Source organism: Mustela putorius, unplaced genomic scaffold (genome assembly GCF_011764305.1).
Source record: "Mustela putorius furo isolate JIRA1106 unplaced genomic scaffold, ASM1176430v1.1 tig00003835_pilon_pilon_pilon, whole genome shotgun sequence".
NCBI lineage: Eukaryota > Metazoa > Chordata > Mammalia > Carnivora > Mustelidae > Mustela > Mustela putorius.
The window spans coordinates 517,801-538,450 of NW_025421988.1; the positions used below are offsets into that span (position 1 = coordinate 517,801).

The window sequence follows — 20,650 nt, forward strand, 5'->3', positions numbered from 1 at the left end:
AGTCACAACCCTGCAGCAGCGTGCTTGGCCTAGCATGGCACTCTATGCCTATGACCATCTCCTGGGGTAGTTTAGGCTTTGCCTTTTGCTCCGGCTCTCAGGCAGACTCAGGGTCATGCCAGTGCCTTCACCACAGGAGAGAGGAGACGACAGGATCCCTGCACAATGCCCATGCACAGATTAGGGCGCTTTGGAGGACTGTGTCCACTCCTTCCCCTTAAACCCGTGCCTACTCCAAGTTTCCACATCATGGAGGAAGTTGGCATCTGACTGCCCGTTATTTCAGGGAGCTGTTTCTGCGAGTTCAGCATAGGCGCCTGGTGGCTAGTGCATGTCTGCCCCAGGGACAGGTGGCCAAGGAGCTGCTGTCTCCTTGGGCCCAGAGGCTCAGGACAGGCATGTTTTCTGCCCAGACTCCTTCCTAAGAGTGGAGCATGCGCCCTGCCGTACTGTCTCCTTAGCTGTCAGGCTTCTGTCTCTCTGCACTGGGAGCAGGTGACACTTGTATTTCCACCGGCCGCTGTGCCTGCCAGTGCCGGCTCTCCTGCTTCGCAACCGTTTCCAGACCAGAAGGCCAACGACTCCTGCTCTTCTCCTTGGGCAGCGTGCTGCACCTTCCACAGACATGCTCCTGGGGACCGCAGTGAAAAACGTGTCCCTCTCCTTAAGGCTCTTTCCACAGGCGCCACCGCGCTTCTCTCTCAGGCAGAGGGGATGCCCAGGCGTAGAGGATTTCTCTCCATGCGGGTTTATTACACCGTGCTGAGGAGACCAGCTCAGGCAAATAGGAGCATCCCTCAGACCGGAATGATTTCCCAATGAATGCTGTGCTTTCCCAGAGGGGATGCCAGGGCAAAGAGGCTTTCGCTCTATGCTGGTTTCTCCCATCATGCTGCGAATACTAGGGTAAGGCAAGCAGCAGCAGCAGCCCTCAGAACCGACTCTGATTTCCGAGCGACTGCTATGCTTTCGCAGAGTTTTTCAGCTTGGCACGATCCGAACTTCGCTGCTGCTTCCTCAGAAAGGCTTTGGGTGTTCGCTCTGTCGCATCAGGTAAGAAGAGTGGCGGCAGAGCTGGTGTCCCTTGGGCCTTGCTTTCCTGGGCTCCATGTTGGCGCCCTGGGTTCACCCTGCCAGGCCGAACTAAGAAGACAGAGTCAAAACCCTGCAGCAGCGTGCGTGGCCTAAGATCGCACTCTATGCACACTACCATCTCCTGGTGTTGGCAACGCTTGGCCTTTGGCACTGGACCTCAAGCGGATTCGCGGACAGGAGAGGTGAGGCGACAGGATCCCTGAACACCGCCCGTTCACTTGAATGGGAGCCAAGGTGGATTGTCGGACTCCTACCCCGCAACCTCCCTGCCACCGTAAACGCTGTCACATGTTGGAGGAAGATGGCATCTGACTGCCCGTTTCACGAGGGAGCTGTTTCTGCGAGTTCCGGATATGGCGCCTGGTAGCTAGCCCAAGTCTGCCCTATGGACAGGTGGTCAAGGAGATGCTGTCCCCTTGGGAACAGAGGCACAGGACAAGCCTGCCTTATGCCCACACTCCTTCCTCAGAGTGGAGCACGCGTCCCTGCCCTAGTCGTCCCCTCATGTCTCCTTAGCAGCCAGGCTTCCATCTCTCCGCACAGGGAGCGGGTGACACTTGTCTTGCCACCGGCCTGCTGTTCGTGCCACGGCAGGCTATCCTGCTTCCCGAGCGTTTCCCGACCCCAAGGCCAAGGGCTCCTTCTCCTCTCCGGGTGCGGCGTGCTGCGCCTTCCCCACACTTGGCTTCTCTCTCAGGCAGAGGGGAGTCACAACCCTGCAGCAGCGTGCTTTGCAGGGCAAAGAGTATTTCGCTCCATGCGGGTATCTTCCACCGAGCTGCGGAGACTAGCTCAGGCAAGCAACAGCAGCATCCGCAAACCCAACTCTCATTTCCCAAGGAACCCTGTGCTTTCCCAGGGGAGATGCCCAGGCAAAGCGGCTTTCGCTGTATGCGGGTGCCACAGAACATTTCTCAGCGAATGCTGTGCTTTCGCAGAGGCTTTGGCTTGGAGCGAACAGCACTTCGCTGCTGCTTCCTCAGAAAGGCTGTGGGTGTTCTCTCTGCACGGCAGAGAAAAGAGCCTCGAGAGAGCTAATGCCTCTTGGGCTTTCCCGGGCTCCGATTTTACGCCCAGGATACACCTTGTTATTCCAAAATAAGCAGACAGTCACAACCCTGCAGCAGCGTGCTTGGCCTAGCATGGCACTCTATGCCTATGACCATCTCCTGGGGTAGGTTAGGCTTTGCCTTTTGCTCCGGCTCTCAAGCGGACTCGGGGTCATGCCAGTGCCTTCACCACAGGAGAGAGGAGGCGACAGAATCCCTGCACACGGCCCGTGCACAGATTAGGGAGCTTAGGGGGACTGTGCCCACTCCTTCCCCTTAAACCCCGTGCCTCCTTCAAGCTTCCACATCCTGGAGGAAGACGGCTTCTGACTCCCTGTTATTTCAGGGAGCTGTTTCTGCAAGTTCAGCGTAGGCGCCTGCTGGCTAGCGCATGTCTGCCCCAGGGACAGGTGGCCAAGGAGCTGCTGTCTCCTTGGGCCCAGAGGCTCAAGACAGGCAGGCTTTGCTTCCCGTCCTTTTCCCGACCACAAGGCCAATGGCTCCTTCTATTCTCTGGGGGCAGCATGCTGCGCCATCCACAGACTTGCTCCTGGGGAGTGCAGTGACAGACGTGTGCAACCACGCTTCTCTCTCAGATCTCAAATACACAACATAACCCTACACCTAAAGGAGTTGGAGAAAGAACAACAAAGAATGCCTAAACCCAGCAGGAGAAGAGGAATTATAAAGATCAGACAGAAATCAATGAAATAGAAACAAACAAACAAAAACCACAAAAAACCAACAACAACAACAACAAAAACAATAGAACAAATCAACGAAACTAGGAGCTGGTTCTTTGAAAGAATTAATAAGATTGATAAACCCCTTTCCAGACTTATCAAAAAGAAAAGAGAAAGAACCCAAATAAATAAAATCATGAATGAAAGAGGAGAGATCACAACCAACACCAAAGAAATACAAACAATTTAAGAACATTCTATGAGCAACTCTGCGCCTACAAATTCAACAATCTGGAAGAAATGGATACATTCCTAGAGACATATAAACTACCACAACTGAACCAGGAAGAAATAGAAAACCTGAACAGACCCATAACCAGTACGGAGATTGAAGCAGTCATCAAAAATCTCCAAACAAACAAAAGCCCTGGGCCAGATGGCTTACCAGGGGAATTCTACCAAACATTTAAAGAATTAATTCCTATTCTCATGATACTGTTCCAAAAAAATAGAAATGGAAGGAAAACTCCCAAATTCTTTTTTTTCTGCAGCCAGCATCACTTTGATCCCAATACCAGACAAGGATCCCATCAAAAAAGAGAACTACAGACCAATATCCTGATGAACACAGATGCGAAAATTCTCACCAAAATACTAGCCAATAAGATTCAACAGTACATTAAAAGGATTATTGACGACGACCAACTGGGATTTATTCCAGGGCTACAAGGTTGGTTCAACATCTGCAAATCAATCAATGTGATACCACACATCAATAAAGAAAGAACAAGAACTATATGATACTCTCCATAGATGCTGAAAAAGCATTTGATTAAAACTCTTCAAAGTGGGGCGCCTGGGTGGATCAGTGGGTTAAGCCTCTACCTTCGGCTCAGGTCATGATCCCAGGGGCCTGGGATCGAGTCCTGCATTGGGCTCTCTGCTCAGCAGGGAGCCTGCTTCTCCTCATCTCTCTCTCTGTCTGTCTCTCTGCCTATTTGTGATCTCTCTCTCTGTCAAATAAATAAATAAAATCTTAAAAAAAAAAACTCTTCAAAGTGTAGGGATAGAGGGCACATATTATCAATATTATCAAAGCCATCTATGAAAAACCCACTGCAAATATCATTCTCAATGGAGAAAAACTGAATACTTTTCCGCTAGGGTCAGGAACACCGCAGGGATGTCCGTTATCACCACTGCTATTCAACATTGTACTAGAAGTCCTAGCCTCAGCAATCAGACAACAAAAAGAAATTAAAGGCATCCAAATTTTGCCAAATTGGCAGAAGAGAAGTCAAACTATCCCTGTTTGCAGATGATATGATACTGTATGTGGAAAACTTAAAGGACTCCACTCCAAATCTGCTATAACTTGTATAGAAATTCTATAAAGTGTCGGGAAATAAATCAATGAACAGAAATTGATTGCATTTTTTTATACCAACAAGACTGAAGAAATAGAAATTAAGGAGTGAATCCCATTTACAATTGCACCCAAAACCCTAAGTTACCTAGGAATAAACCTAACAAAGAATCTATACTCAGAAAACTCTAAAGTACTCATGAAAGAAATTGAAGAAGACACAAAGAAATGGAAAAATGTTCCATGCTCCTGTATTGGAAGAACAAATATAGTGAAAATGTCTATGCTACCTAAGGCAATCTACACATTTAATGCAATCCCTATCAAAATCCCATCCATTTTTTTCAAAGAAATGGGACAAATCATCCTACAATATATATGGAACCAGAAAATACCTCGAATAGCCAGAGGAATATTGAAAAAGAAAGCCAAAGTTGTTGGCATCACAATTCCAGACTTCAAGCTCTATTACAAAGTTGTCATCATCAAGATAGTAGGGAACTGTCCCCAAAACAGACATAGATCAATGGAACAGAATAGAGAGCCCAGAAATACACCCTCAACTCTATGGTCAACTAATCTTCAACAAAGCAGGAAGGAATGTCCTATGGAAAAAAGACAGCCTCTTCAACAAATGGTGTTGGGAAAATTGAACAGCCACATGCAGAAAAATGAAATTGGACCATTTCCTTACATCAGACATGAAAATAGACTGGAAATGGATGAAGAAGCATAGTGTGAGAAAGGAATCCATCAAAATCCTTGAGGAGAGAACAGGTAGCAACCTCTTTGACCTCAGCAGCAGCAACAACTTCTTCCTAGGAACATCGCCAAAGGCAAGGGAAGCAAGGGCAAGAATGAACTACTGGGATTTCATCAGATCAAAAAGCTTTTGCACAGCAAAGGAAACAGTTAACAAAGCCAAAAGATGACTGTCAGAAGTTATCTGGGAGAAGATATTTGCAAATGACATACCAGATAAAGGGCCAGTATCTATCCAAAATCTATAAAGAGCTTATCAAACTCAACACCCTAAGAACAAATAATCGAATGAAAAAATGGGCAGAGGACATGAACAGACATTTCTGCAAAGAATACATCCAAATGGCCAACAGACACATGAAAAAAAATGCTCCACATCACTCGGCATCAGGGAAATACAAATCAAAACCAGAATGAGATACCACCTCACACCTTTCAGAATGGCTAAAATGAACAAGTCAGTCAATGACAGATGCTGGCGAGGATGTGGAGAAAGGGCAACCCTCCTACACTGTACGTGGGAATGCAAGCTGGTGCAACCACTCTGGAAAACAGCGTGGAGGTGCCTCAAAAAGCTGAAAATAGAACTACCCTATGACCCAGTGATTGTAGTACTGGATATATACCCTAAAGATACAAACGGGGCATTCTGAAGGGGCACATGCACCCAAATGTTTATAGCAGCAATGTCCACAATAGTTAAACTATGGAAAGAACCTAAATGTCCTTCAACAGATCAATCAATAAATAAGATGTGGTATATATGTACAATGGGATACTGTGCAGCCATCAAAAGAAATGAAATCCTGCTATTTGTGATGACATGGATGGAACTAGAGGGTATTATGCTTGGCGAAATAAATCAATCTGAGAAAGACAACTATCATATGATCTCCCTGATATGATGAAGTGGAGATGCAACATAGGCGGTTTCGGGCATACGAAAAGAAAAATAAAAGAAGATGGGATTGGGAGGGAGACAAACCATAAAAGACTGAATCTCACAAAACAGACTGAGGGTTACTGGGGGGAGGTTTGTTGGGAGAGGATGGTGGGGGTATGGGCATTGGGGAGGGCAGGTGCTATGGTGAGTGATGGTGAGTGCTGTGAAATGTGTAAACCTGGTGATTTACAGACCTGTACCCCTAGGGATAAAAACACATTATATGTTTATAAAAAATTTTAAAAAATAATTTAAAAAATCCATTAAAGAAAAAACACATATTGCAAGCCCAGAGCTAATCTCATATTCAATCAAAAAAGTTTGAAAGTTTTCCCCTTAAAGATCAGAAAAAAGACAAGTGTGTCCACCTTCACTACTCTCATTTGACATAGTACTGGATGTCCTAGCCAGAGAAACAAGGAACACAAAGAAATAAAAGACTCCAAAAAAAAAAAAAAGGAAGAAGTAAAATTTTCTTTTTTTGGATAACATGAACTTACATGTAAAAAAATCCTAAAAACTTCACAAAAAACTTTGAATAAACAAATTTAATAAAGCTGCCAAATACAAGATCAATATATAAAAGACAGGAATTTTGTTTTGTTTCGTTTTTTTTAAATAGTTTTTCATGTCATCCTTGCTCAGTGATCATGCTAATCTTCTCTGCATCATTCCAATTTTAGTATATGTGCTGCCAAAGTAAGCACAAGACAGGAGCATTTTAACACTCTAATGATGAACTATCTGAAAAAATAAAGAGAACAATCTAATTCACAATAGCATCAAAATAATAAAATACTTAGGAAAAGATTTAACTAAGAAGATGAAAGATCTGTACCCCATAAACTATGACATTGATAAAGAATTTGAAGGAGACATAAATGGAAAGATAGCTCATATTTATGAATGGTAAGAATTAACATTGTTAAAATGTCCATACTACCGAAAACCATCTGTAAATTCAATTCCTATCAAAAATCCAATGTTAGGGGCGCCTGGGTGGCTCAGTGGGTTAAGCCGCTGCCTTCGGCTCAGGTCATGATCCCAGGGTCCTGGGATCGAGCCCTGCATCAGGCTCTCAGCTCAGCAGGAAGCTGCTAACTCTTCTCTCTCTGCCTGCCTCTCTGCCTGCTTGTCATCTCTCTCTGTCAAATAAATAAATAAATAATCTTTTTAAAAAATCCAATATTTTTTTTACAGAAGTAAGTAAAGAATCCTAAAATTGGGATGCCTGGGTGGCTCAGTTGGTTAAGCAGCTGCCTTCAGATCCGGTCATGATCCCAGCGTCCTGGGATCGAATCCCACATCCGGCTCCTTTCCCTCCGCAGGGAGCCTGCTTCTCCCTCTGACTCTGCCTTCCACTCTGTCTGCCTATGCTAGCTCTCGCTCACTCTCTCTGACAAATAAATTAAAAAAAAAAAAAAAGAATCCTAAAATTTATATGAGACCATAATAGACAACAAATAATTAAAGCAGTTCTGAGAAAGAATGAAGAAGTGAAATTACACTTCTTGATTTGAAACTATACCTCAAAGCTTTCATGCTCAAAACAATAAATATACTGGCATAAAAATAGACCAATAAACAAGTAGAACAGAATTGAGAGTCCAGAAATAAGTCCTTTCATACAGTCACCTAATATTTGACAGGGGCCAACATATATAATGGGTAAAGATAGTCTGTTCAATAAATGATATTTAAAACTGAATAGTCACACAAACCAGCATGAAACTGGAACCTTATATCACTCATAAATCTTAACTTGAAATAGATTAAAGACTTAAATGTGATGCATGAAATTAAATTTCCTAAAGGAAAACATAGGAAAAAATTCTCCTTGCCATTGGTCTTGCCAATAGTTTTTTGGATACCAGGCCAAAAACACAACCAAAAGAAGCAAAAATAAATAAATGGTATTACATCAAACTAAAGTTTCTGCATTGCCAAAAAAAAAAAAAAGGGATGAAAACACAATCCACAGAATGGAAGAAAATTCTTACAAATCTTATATCTGAAAAGAGGTTAATAACCAACAGATACAAATAGAAAAAAATATATAATTTAAAAAATAGCAAAAGTATCTCAATAGACTTATTTTCAAAAAAGTTATATAAATGACCAACAGGAGCATTAAAAAGTGCTCAACGTAAAAACTTAGGACAAAGTCATTATGTTGTTGTTGTTGTTGTTGTTTACCTCTGAAAAACACAACAAGATATTACTACCTATTAGAATATATACTACCAAAAAATTAAAACTAACAAATTTTGGTAAATATTGGGGAAAATGGGGAACTTATGCACTGTGATAGGAATATAAATTTGTATGGAAAACGGTATGGAGATTATTCATATTATTAAAAGTAAAATTACCATATGATTCAGTAATCCCACCTCTACTTATATATCTAAAGGAAACAAAGTCACTATTCGAAGACATATCTGCACTCTTATGTTCATTATAAAATTATTAACTCTAAGAAAGAGATGGAAATAACTTCAGTATCCATTAATGGATGAATGGATAAAATAAGTATGGTAAATATATACTATGGAATACTACTGAACCATGAAAAATTAAGAAATACTGCCATTTACAACAGCATGGATGGATCTTGAAGGTATTATACTAAGTGAAATATTTCAAAGATTTTATATATATATATTTTAATTTATGTATTATGATATCCCTTACATACAGAATCTGAAGAAAAAGCAAACTAATGGAAACTTAGAGTTGAGTTGACAAGAGGTGAACCTGGGGTGGAATAAGGTGGTCAAAGGGTACAAACTTGCAACTATAATATGAAAAAGTTCTGGGGATCTAATGTACAGCATGATGATCATAGTTAATAATATATACATCCATTCTTATTGTGCTTCCCTTTATTAAACTTTGCATATATCACATTCTTACAAGTTGAAAGTTTATAGCAATCTTGTATAAAAGAGGTCTGCTGCCACCATTTTTCTAACAACATTTGTTCATTTTGTGTCTCTCTGTCACATGTTGGTAATTCTTGCAATATTTCAAGTTTTTTCAGTATTATTGTATTTGTTATGGTGATCTGTGATCAGTAATTATGACCCACTGAAAACTCAGAACTAGTTTACTTAAGGTATATACATTGTTTTTCCTTAAAGACATAATGCTTTTGAACAGTACAGTATAGTGTTTATTTTTTATATGCACTGGGAAACATAAGTTTTTATTTGCACTGGGAAACCAAAAAAAATAATAATAATTTGACTTAGTTTATTGAGATAATCACTTTATTGAGGCGGTCTGGAACAAAACCCACAAGACCTCTGAAGTTTATCTCTAGTGTACTATATACATAAAAGTTGCAAAGAGAGTAGATCTTAAAATCCCTTACCATACATGCATAAAAAACAGTGGCAACTATATGAGATAGTAGATGTATTAACATTTTTATGTAGATTATATTGCAATACAGATGTATGCCAATTTATCAAATTGTAATGTTAAAAGTTTGCAATGTTATAAGAAATCATTTCTTATATTTACAAATTATAATATGTCGATTATTTTTCAATAATGCAGGAAAAAACTTTTTGTAGAATTAATCTATTTTTCAAAAAAGGAAGTAAGGAAGTAGAAACTGCAACTAACTCTGAAATAATAGAATATAAAATCCATTTTAGTTATAGACACTGTGACAAAAACTATTACTTAGTTTACAATGAAGGAGTACTTAGGAAGCATGAAGGATGGTCTATAAATAAGGCTGAAAGAGCTCAGTTTTAAGGTTTAAATTTAAAATCTTCTTTTGAAATACTAAACTGACCACCCATTTTTCCAAACATAGATGTCTTAACTGCATGAATTTATTTCATACAACTCTATAATCTAGTTTCATAAGAAAGCAGCATGCAAATTTTGAATAAGACAGACTTGCTTAAGTTTCTTTATGTTCAACAGTAAAGGATACTTCCCTAAAAAAAGAAAAATCAGCATATTTATTATGATAATTATTATTCATAATGAGATTCATATTGAATTAGGGAATATATATCCTCAGAGGGGGTTAAGTAAAATGAAATTTATTTTTGGTAAATGTGTCTATGAATAGTCAATACAATGCCTCAATATAAATGAATATTATCATTTTGAACAATTTAATTACTACTATTAGAATTATTATAAGTATAAAAATAGCTATCATTTTAGCATGGAATATGAGACTCTCATGCTCCATGCTTCATTACATCCACACCAACAACTCTGCATAATAAGTATTATCATCACCATTTCATGGGTGAAAAAACTGAGGCTAACACATTTAGATAACTGGTTTATGATTACATGGCTAGTAAAGATGCATCACACTAATTTAGGCTTTATGATTTCAGAATTGTACTCTTTCCACTGCACATTCTATTACTCTGTAAATACTTGGCTTGTTTTCATTTAGTTCTTTAATTTTATTCATGTGGTGATGGCTTAAAGCTTCATTGAAAGGAAGCTTAAAAAATTCATTTAACCAAAAGCTCCCAAGAATTAAAAATGTCATGGATATCATTAGTTAATGGGTAACTATATATTTTCCACTCGAGTGAGATAACAATCAGAGTATTTTTCTAAGTTTTAGTCTCTGAGTGTTCCAAAGGACTTTGTTAAAATAGAAATATTTAGACAAAGGTGATCAAAAGTCTGGATCAGGTCACTTTAAGATAAATATTAGGAAACTGAGGAAACAAATGGAGATTTGAACACTGAGCTATGATATAATGAATGGTTTAAAGTATTTAGTAGAGCATAGAAAAGACCTTTAAAGCCTTGTCATAGCCTAGCATTGAGCTTCTGGGATATCTGTCTATCTATCATCTACCTATCTATCTATCTATCTATCTAGATATAAATTTGAAAACTTTTTCAACTTAAAGATTTTGAGAAATAGAACATAATTAGCACCATAGAAGATCTGTTTATGATAACAACCTAGCCCCTCCTCCCTGTTTGTTAATATTCTCTCTTATTTAATGTAACATTGTGCAAATATACAACTACTGATTTGCCATTATGAATGAAATAACTATAATCATCTGTTTGCATATCCTGGTGAAAATATTCATTAGTTTCATGTTGTATTTCTAGGAATGGACCAATTTTTTTTTAATTTTTAAGTTTTCTAAATATTGTCCAACTTAAATCATATGTTTTTATTATGTGCACTGTCATGCCTTCACATTCTTGAAAGACATTTTCACTGTTGCCCAATATGGCAAGTGTGTAATAGTATGTCATTCTAGGTTTTAATTTATTTTTAATTTAATTTAATTCCAGATTCATAATAAAGATAAACAGTTTTTATATATGAGTGGCCATTTGGATTACCCTTTCTGTACAGTACATGCTCAAATCTTTTGATATCTTAACATTGTGTCATACTGACTTCTTGAATAGTAGATTTTCTGAATGAACTTTTAGCTGTGTAGGTCTTCTCTATTTTATTTTGAACTTGTTTTCATTTCAAAATCTTTATATTTATTTTCATAATCTGCTTTTATTTTGCTTTGTCTATTATCTATCTATCTATCTATCTATTTATTTGCAAGCAAGAGAGAGCGAGCAAGTGAGAGGGCAGGGAGGGATAGAAAAAGAAGGGAAAAGAATCTTAAGCAGGCTCCAGGCTCAGCAGAGAGCCCAACTCTGGGCTCTATTTCACATCCCTGACATCATGACTGAGCCGAAAGAAAAAGAAATAAAATAAAATTAAGGTGTTAAAAAAACAATAAAGGAAAAAGAATTGGAGGTTTAATTAAGTGAGCCACCAAGGCACCACTGTGGTATCTTAAATTAGCTGTCATATCTTTAAAGTTCTAGAGTATCCATTTAATTCATTTATAAAATCTTTCTCAATATCATTTTTAGTTTCAGTTTTTTGTTCAATTTGCTTCCCCTCTCATTTCTTTGAGCAGAGTAATCAAGCCATTTTACAATCTTTATTGATCATTTTCACATCATACTTAATCCCATTTTGTCTATCAAATCTTGTTAATGGTTTTTCTTTGTGTGCTTTGTTACATTTTGCTATGTTCAAGGCATTATATTTGAAACTCTTATTGAGTAGGGATAATTAAGAGCTATAATAATGGTATGGTCCTCCTTGGCAGGATTTTCTCTTATATCTGAGACTCTACAAGACAATCATATTCCAAATTCAGTGATTGACTTTCTCAGTTTACACAGAAGGCAAGGTAGGCTATAGTCTTATTTCTGCTTCTCTTTGTGCTTTGGGGATCTCAACTTAAATTTGGGTTGTACCAAAGTTTTCAAGTTTGATTGCTGCTGGATTTTGAATTTTGTTTCTCTAGTATCAAGTGTCTATTAAAAACACAGCTCAGTGTGTTTTAGCAGTTTCAAATGCTCTCATAGCAAAAATGGCTTCAGGCATATATCTCTAGACTCTCATTGTGTTTCGTATTTTGGCCCAGTAATCCCTCACTTATTTTTATAATCATCTGATATTTTTAACTTTAAAAGCTATTTTGTCTGGATTTTTAAGTTGTCTTAAGTAGGAGGTTTTAGATCACCATTACTAGAAGCAACAACAAATATACATGAAAATATCTGCAGTAGTTTATCACATCTTTCTGGCTTTGAACTTCCATAAGCCGGGGCATCCTTCTCTAATCACTTAGGCAAACTCCAATTGACCCTTTAAAACAACACAAGAATTGCTTCATTTAAGAACATGTTCAGGGATGACTCTTCCCCACTGTTCTTACCAACATTCCCACACACTCTTTGCTACCCGCACCTTGTTTATGAACTTTCATTAGGTATATCAGCGTCACCAGAATTTTGCTCTATTGTATTTTTATCCTTTAGAGCTTTAATTAAATATTAATTCCATAGAAAGTCTGTCCCTTTTCTTTCAAACCTGGGTTAGTTATTTCTTCTCATTCTTTGTCAGAAGCACCTTTATTAGAGAAACTTACAGCTGTATTGTGACTTTGGAGCCTTTACAGTTTTTTGACTGGAAACATCACCCATCCCTGAGATTTTTACGCAGCTTCCTAGCTGATATTATTCAGAAATCTGTTCAACACAGACTTTTTCAGGGAGGCCCTTTCGGACCACTCAGTTAAAAAACCTCTTCTCAATCACTGCTCTTTCTAAAGTGTGCTTATTTAGTTCAAATATGCATCACTATTAAAGAAAAACCAGTACGATTTTTTTCTTTTTAAAGTTGGCTTACCTATTATCTATCTCTCCCATTAAAATGATTCCTCTGGGCTGGGGTTTTGTTGTGCTCATCTTAGGCCAGGCACTCAATAAATTGTCTCTGAATGATTGAATTGTTTGACTCCCTTGCTAGATTCTCAACTTCATGAGGCCAAGGATTGTTCTATTCAGTCCTTCTTTATCCTCAATGTCTGTTATATTGCAGTCACTTACGTGATTAATGGGAAGAATCACAGAAAGAAAGAGTTAAAACTACAGAAAAACCCCGTAGGTTCAATAACACAAAACTTTCTAAAATTATTTAGCCCAGAATTGAATACTGGCTGCACTTTTGAATTTTTTTAAATGGTATTGAATTTAATTTAAATGGAAATACTTGAATGGTAGAATAATGAAAATAAAATTATAAAAGCTGTTTGCTCCTTAAAGTAAGAATTATATAGGGCATCTCTTCTAGAAGCAAAATTATCAAATGTCAAACATCTGAAAGCATAGAAGGAGAAGTAAAGTGTGAATTGTACTTCAAAGCTCTTTTCTTTATATTCAGCAAACAGGTTCATTCACACCTTTCCAGTTTTTCAACTCTTTTGACAAAGCCTTCAGAGGAGTTACTGCTGATGACCACCATCACAGCCTGACAGGAGAAATTTTATAAAGAATAATAATAGCATGTTTTTCCCAAATTGTTAAGGATATGGTAAAGCTCTGTCGGATTCAAAGGAGGAATGTGCAATTCCATGCTATATATAATAATAACTTATTATAATAGTGGCTTTGCAATTTTTCAGATATATCCATTTACTGAAACCACTATCAAATAAACAAAAACAAAAAAATTAACAGGGGTTCGAGACAGGAATTATCTAACCTAAAAATAGCACATGTTCACAGAATACACAACACATATCCCAAGTACTACTATAGGTTTCAAGTAATAGTCAAAACAATAGTAAACATGATTCAGACCCTACCAGACAAATAATAAATGGGACCTTAACTGTAAATCCTTATCTTTAGATCAAAGCGGGTAATTGGGTGCTGAAGATACATTATAGAAATAATATGTTATAGCACTCCTCTGAAACGAGTCATTTATTCCATCACTTTTCCTGCACAGCTGCTGATCCATGTTTTGGTTTCTGGAATTAGCTGCTACCCTGTCACACTTCTTAAAAGCACATATATTGATAACTCTACTCATTCCTCCATTCCTCTGTGACTGTCACTGTGTTAAAATGTGGAGTCAGCTGACTCACTTGTGGTGGTAATAAAGTAGATGAGTTTGCAAAGTATTTTGTTATTTCTAAAAATGCAAAAACCAAATTACATTGAAATCATAAGGGGTGTTTCAGGGAGAGCTGTCGGATGTGGTTTCTTGTGTAATCCACAGAGATTAGCAACAACACATATTTAAACTCTCCTCTAGGAGCAACCTTAGTGGTAAAACAAGAAGATAAACAGATGTATACACACCCTGGCACAAAATTATCACTTATGTTTGGCTTCCTAGTCTCCTCGTGTTACTTATTTATCTTAACTTCTCTCTGAAATCAGGGAACACAGAATCTCAATCAGTTGACATTTTTCTACTGAATTACCCAATAGTCTGATCATACCCCTAAGACTTTTTAAAATTATTTCACTCATAATCCCAAATCTGCTTTGCTTCCTCATCTTAGTACACTGTAATTTGATTTCAAAATGAGGACAGTTGTCAGTAATGCCACATTCATTAATCTATTTTACAATTCCATGTACTTAGAACTATGAAAATATGTTAATAACATCCATTCCAATAAGCCACCCTAAATTTATTCTCATGAAACAAGACCTCAAGAAAGAGAATTCAAAATCATCCATGTATTTGCAATTTATTGCAATAAAGCCTTTATCAATAGACTTCCCTGTGCACATGGTGGTCAAATTGCTGGTGAAAACCAGCCAGATCTATTACAAGCTTTCTCATGGCTTCTAGGTAACCCAAGTGAGCCTTTATTGATACTGGGAAGGGATAAAGCAGGGAAGGGATAAACAGTGATGTAAGAAGTGGCTAGACAAAAGTAATGACTCTCATTACTAAGTGAGTATTTTAAAGCAAAAGAGTCTGTTGGGAATATTGTTTTATAAAATAGTGGGGTTTTTTTATTAACTTTTTAAAATTCAATTAGTTAACGTATAGTGTACCATTAGTTTCAAATGTAGATTTCAGTTATTCATCCATAGCATATAATAGCTAATGCTCAGTACTTACTGTTATAGCTTCTTGAAAGCAGAATTTTAACCCCCTGAGCCACCCAGGCGCCCTTGAAAGCAGAATTTTAGATCCTATTTTCTAATTACTTTCATGTAGTACAACACTTTCCTGCTAGCAACCTTCAAAACATACTGTTTGTTAGAGGAATTTCTTTAATAATAAATAAATAAGAATTTATTTAAATTTATAAATATATAAAATAAATAGGAATTTATTTAAATTTATTTAAATATTGCACACTGTTTCATTGTTCATAAATAAGGTGATGATATTATACCAATTGTTGGTAGCACTGATATATCACTTTCTTTTTAATTCTTAGTGCATTCTCTTTGCACAAAATAGATATATATTTTAAAAGAATCTGAATCTGTGGCAAACTTTAAAAACCCTATACAGTAAAGTTTATAATTTTAAGGAATCTCAATTATCTTCCTCAACTGTGATAGTATATCCTTCTATCTAGGCCAGATATTGTATGAGGGATTTGAAGAGACATACTTTTCTAAATTTCACTTTTCTCATCTGCAAAATGATGATCATGATCCTACAATAAAATACACTTACAATTTTTTGATGAAAATTTATTTATTCATTTTAAGATTTTATTTATTTATCAGAGAGAGTGGGCGAGAGAGCAAGCACAGGCAGACAGAATGGCAGGCAGAGGCAAAGGGAGAAGCAGGCTCCCTGCCGAGCAAGGAGCCCGATTAGGGACTCCATCCCAGGACGCTGGGATCATGACCTGAGCCAAAGGCAGCTGCTTAACCAACTGAGCCACCCAGGCGTCCCTTTTGATGAAAATTTAATCTGTATAAACAATATATTTGCTGTAATGCGTGGTTCATGGAAAACATCTTATTTAATTATAAGCAACAACAGTATTAGAAATTAAGTAAATGTGTCTATAATATTTAAAGTTTTAACACATAATTCCAGTGCTTTGCCTTATTTTCTCAAATCCCTTTACCACCCACACTGACAGAGTCAAATGTACTTTTTCTACTAGTAGCCAGCTCTTTGTCTTTTGTCAGAAAGATGCCCTTGTGAATTATTTATAATAGAGATATTAGCAATAATAATAATAATAAATAGCAATAAATGTGAAAAAAAGTTTTCTTAACTAATTAGGGTTCTTAGACATCAATTAGAGGAACCACCTCTGGAAAGCAAATTAATCTGCAAGACATTCCCAGAATTAACAAGTCAGTCAGATACAGGGTTGTCCACAGACTGAAAGGTGAAGCAAAAGGACTAGGTTTGGAAAATAGGTAAGGACAGTGAAAACAATGATCAAATTTTTGGGCAAAATAAATTCTTAGGTGTCCTTTCAATGGAGTCCTGGGCATTATGTAGCAGAAACCTGGAGATTTTCTCAATCCATTGGAGTCACCCCGTTTATTAGCTTGCTATTGACAAAGTTATTTACAAACTGTAGAGCAAGAGGTTATAATGTAGAAAACTGATGGTAATGCACAAGATACTTGTTAACAATAATGCAAGTTGGTGATTTTTCATTAGAAAACATAAATTCTATATCCCAAATTATGGGCCCAGAGCACTTCTGCTGCACAACTCTGCTTATATCCCAAATAACCATGTGAACTAGTTTTAATATCTGCTTCTCTTACTACTTTTTGAATAAAAATTTCTGACACAAGTATTTTATAATTGTGTGATAATCATGCATTTAATTTCTTAGAGAAGGAAACACACTTTAGCATAACTATGTTCTTTCACAGAACCAGCCTTGATAACACACTTCTATATGTTAGAAATGATGTAATAAATGTAGAATATTGGGCACTCGTTTGGTATTCTTTGCCATGTTTTGCACTATCTAAAAAGAGATCAGTTAACTTGGACTGGAGTTAGTAGACATAGAAGAAAATAAAATATTACAGAGAAGAATACTCTGTGGTCCACAAACTAAACGGGCTGGGATTCCCATCATTTGGATCCCTGTAGCTTTAGAAAAGTCAATTAAATTTTTGTATCTCTGATTAAAGTTGATTCTCCAGTACTTTTTCAAACATCTCTTGTAAAGTATTGTTTCCCAGAAAAAAAAAGGGATTTTGCACATGTATCTGCCTTTGTCTCTGGTCATGATCTCAGTCAGGATCCTGGGATCGAGCTCCATAGCGGGCTTCCTGCTCATTAGGGAGTATAGTTCTCAGTTTCTCTCTGCAGCTACCTCCACCTGCCCCACTCATGCTCTCTCTCTCATATAAATAAATACAATCTTTAATTTTTTAATTAAAAATCAGATAAATAAAATAAAAAGTGTGGTCTTACTGCCCCATTTAGCTCCTTTTTTTTTTTGAGTTGTATTTAAAGCAGCGTGAGAGAACATGAGGATCTCAAACTTAAAAAAAAAAGGAAAAAATTGAGTTTTGTTAGGATTTAAGATCTTGTCTGCTAGACAAAAACGTTGGCTTTGTTAACATGTGAAAATTAACAAAAGAGAATAAGATAGAATTTTAATAATTTTTGTAGAAATTAAAAATTTCCTCCAACCCAATTTCATACAGACCCATTAAGTAAATTCATTCCAATATCCCAAACGAACCTTTTCTAATAGTAATGCATCTGTGTAAACAGGGTCAACCCAAGGAATAAATAAATATTATTATATTTTTCCTGTCTCTTCCACAGTCACATCTGGGTATATTGGTAGCAAGCCAATTATCTATCTTATAAGACATGATATCATAAGGAAGGGTATTCTGTCCATTTGGAACAACTGAAAATCATTGTAATTTTATCTTGGTGCAGTAACTTGAGATGGCACAGTGTGGGTTATGAATATATTTTATTTTTTTTTTACTGGGAAGAAGAGATTATAGAGATATTGGTTATCCAAGAGAGATTGACAGGTGTTGATAGTTGCCAGGTCAATATCCATCTACTTTTTCCTTTAATGTCAGAAAGCACTGAGGGATTGACAACAAGGAAACTTAAAACAACATCAAATATTTTATTGTCTCTTTTCTAGTTATATTGTAACCATATGACAAAGTATCAGTCGTACAAGCTATCATGCTCTTTTACCTCTATCTTTCTGCCAGAAATGTGGGCTTAATAGTGAGAACTCCAACAGTAATTTTTGCAACGGTGAATAAAAAGCCATGAAAACCTCTAAGATAGTTCACTTGACTTTCTTAAGACTCTGAACCAACACCAGAAAACACTCTCTGTAGTCTTCTTGTTAAATGAAAAAATATGGTTAAACCACTTTTGAAAGTCTACTACATACAACAAAATGTAAATCTTAATTGAAATATGTCCTCTCAGCTGTGCTTAAGCAACTGAGTCCTGAGCTTTTCAGGTTTTCAATCTGAAAGAGTACACCTCTGGTGCTCTGAAAGGGAAGAGAAAGGACACCCTGTTCTCCATATAAATTAAAGAAGAGAAATCTGTGCATTTAAGTGGGCCATATAAAATTTATCAAGCAATTATCTCCTAACTCCTTCCTATCCAAATTACCTGATATGCTCTCACTACTCCTTTATTCCACGTTACTGCCTTTTCCAGGATTCTGCCTCACATCACAACATGTCTTCTGTTATTTCCTTCTTGCAAGCTAGTTTTGTTTTCTCCATCTAAAAAAGTCAACAATCATTGTGTATTTCAATTCCCACTTTCCTCAAATGCATTGATTCTTCTTATCTATTACTCTTTTCTCATACTCAGTGTCTTTGTCTTTATGGGGTTTGTACTTTGCTTTTCCCCATCCTTTACTGCCATTATATAATCAAATCTAATAACTTCTTAGAGAAAGGTAAAAATTCCTGCATAGCCACATGTGAACACAAAGTCACTGATTTTTAGCAAACCTATAAGATAGTCAGACATCCATTCAATTTCTTTTTTTTTAAGATTTTATTTATTTATTTGACAGAGAGAGATGACAAGCAGGCAGAGAGGCACGCAGAGAGAGAGCCCGATTTGGGGCTCGATCCCAGGACCCTGGGATCATGAACTGAGCCGAAGACAGTGGCTTAACCCACTGAGCCACGCAGGTGTCCCTCCATTCAATTTCTTAACCGAGTCTCAAATGCATCCTGAGTTCTAACCTAAACCTAAGTTCTACTTTTTACACGTTGTTATATGACCAAATTCTTTCAGTTTAGTATTTTGTAACATTAAAATATTAATCAATTGATACTTTGTCTGTGTATTTCTATGAAACTAATTTGAATACTGTAGATTTATTGTTATATTTATAGATTTATAATAAAAGTTTCATCAGTTGAAGTTTTTGGAAATTTCAGATATAATGATTAACCTAAAATGATACTGCCTCAAATCCCTCTGATATCAAGGCCCAACACCTGATTATAGCCAAACCTGTGGTGGATAGTTCCATGGGATAATTGCAGTTACTTAACACTGATAGCATCTCATGTTCTCTCTCTCATTTTAGAATGTGTCCAACACAACCCAAAAGTGTAGGAGAGTTAATGTCCTCTGAGGACAGCTCTCAGTGAAGTGAAAATAAGAACCATAGATAAAATTGTCAGTTTTCAGGTCTTCATGAGGACAACTTAAAGAAGTTTCTCAGGACCTTTCAGTAAAAGCAAGCCTTCATTTTCTATCCACAACAATTATATCAACAATGTACCTCTTTGACAAAGTTGCTTCTTCACTGTATCACTTTCCCATTCTTTTCTACCTTGGATAATCTCCCAGATAAACTAACAGTACTCAAATCCTTTGTCCTACTCTTTGCTCTCAGGATAAAAGGAGCCAAAAGACTTAGATTAATATCAAGTTCTGAATGGGATCTTAGAGCTATTCCTGTCCAGATTTCATAAACATAGGGGCCTTTGAATTATCAGGCTATAAATAAGTTCTAAATGGAGGGGACAAAAGCAAAAAGTAGAAATTTTTATGTTTGATTTTTAATAATGATTAATTGACTTTATTGATTATTAAAAATACTAACATTATAAAAGTGTGGATCTTTGTAAAACAATGTCATAATGTAAGAAATAAGTTGCATAGTCCTTTGGAGAATATTAAACCAAGTGTTCAGGTGCCATCTAATTTCTTGTTTAATCCAGAACTTTGGTGTGCATTATCTTGAGGAATAGGATTTTGAAGTCTAGACAGACTAACAGAAAACTGATCCAAATGTGTGTGTTTATATTTCTGCTTTTGTTGTAAAAATCAAAGTGTGATTGCTGGTTTAAAATGGTAAAACCAACATGTGGTTTTCATATAAATATTATGTTCTTAAATTAGAATTACAGTCGTTGAGTACAGTGTTGAAAATGGCAGATC

The 20,650-nt window shown here is 37.0% G+C and overlaps 1 non-coding gene across 1 annotated transcript; it reads right to left on the reverse strand.

Annotated features, from left to right (window-relative positions):
* Window positions 1-6,497: 6,497 nt before the first annotated feature.
* Window positions 6,498-6,605, reverse strand: LOC123394693. Its single transcript, XR_006609421.1, has one exon. It is a non-coding gene; the product is annotated as a U6 spliceosomal RNA (small nuclear RNA).
* Between the last annotated feature and the right edge of the window lie 14,045 nt (window positions 6,606-20,650).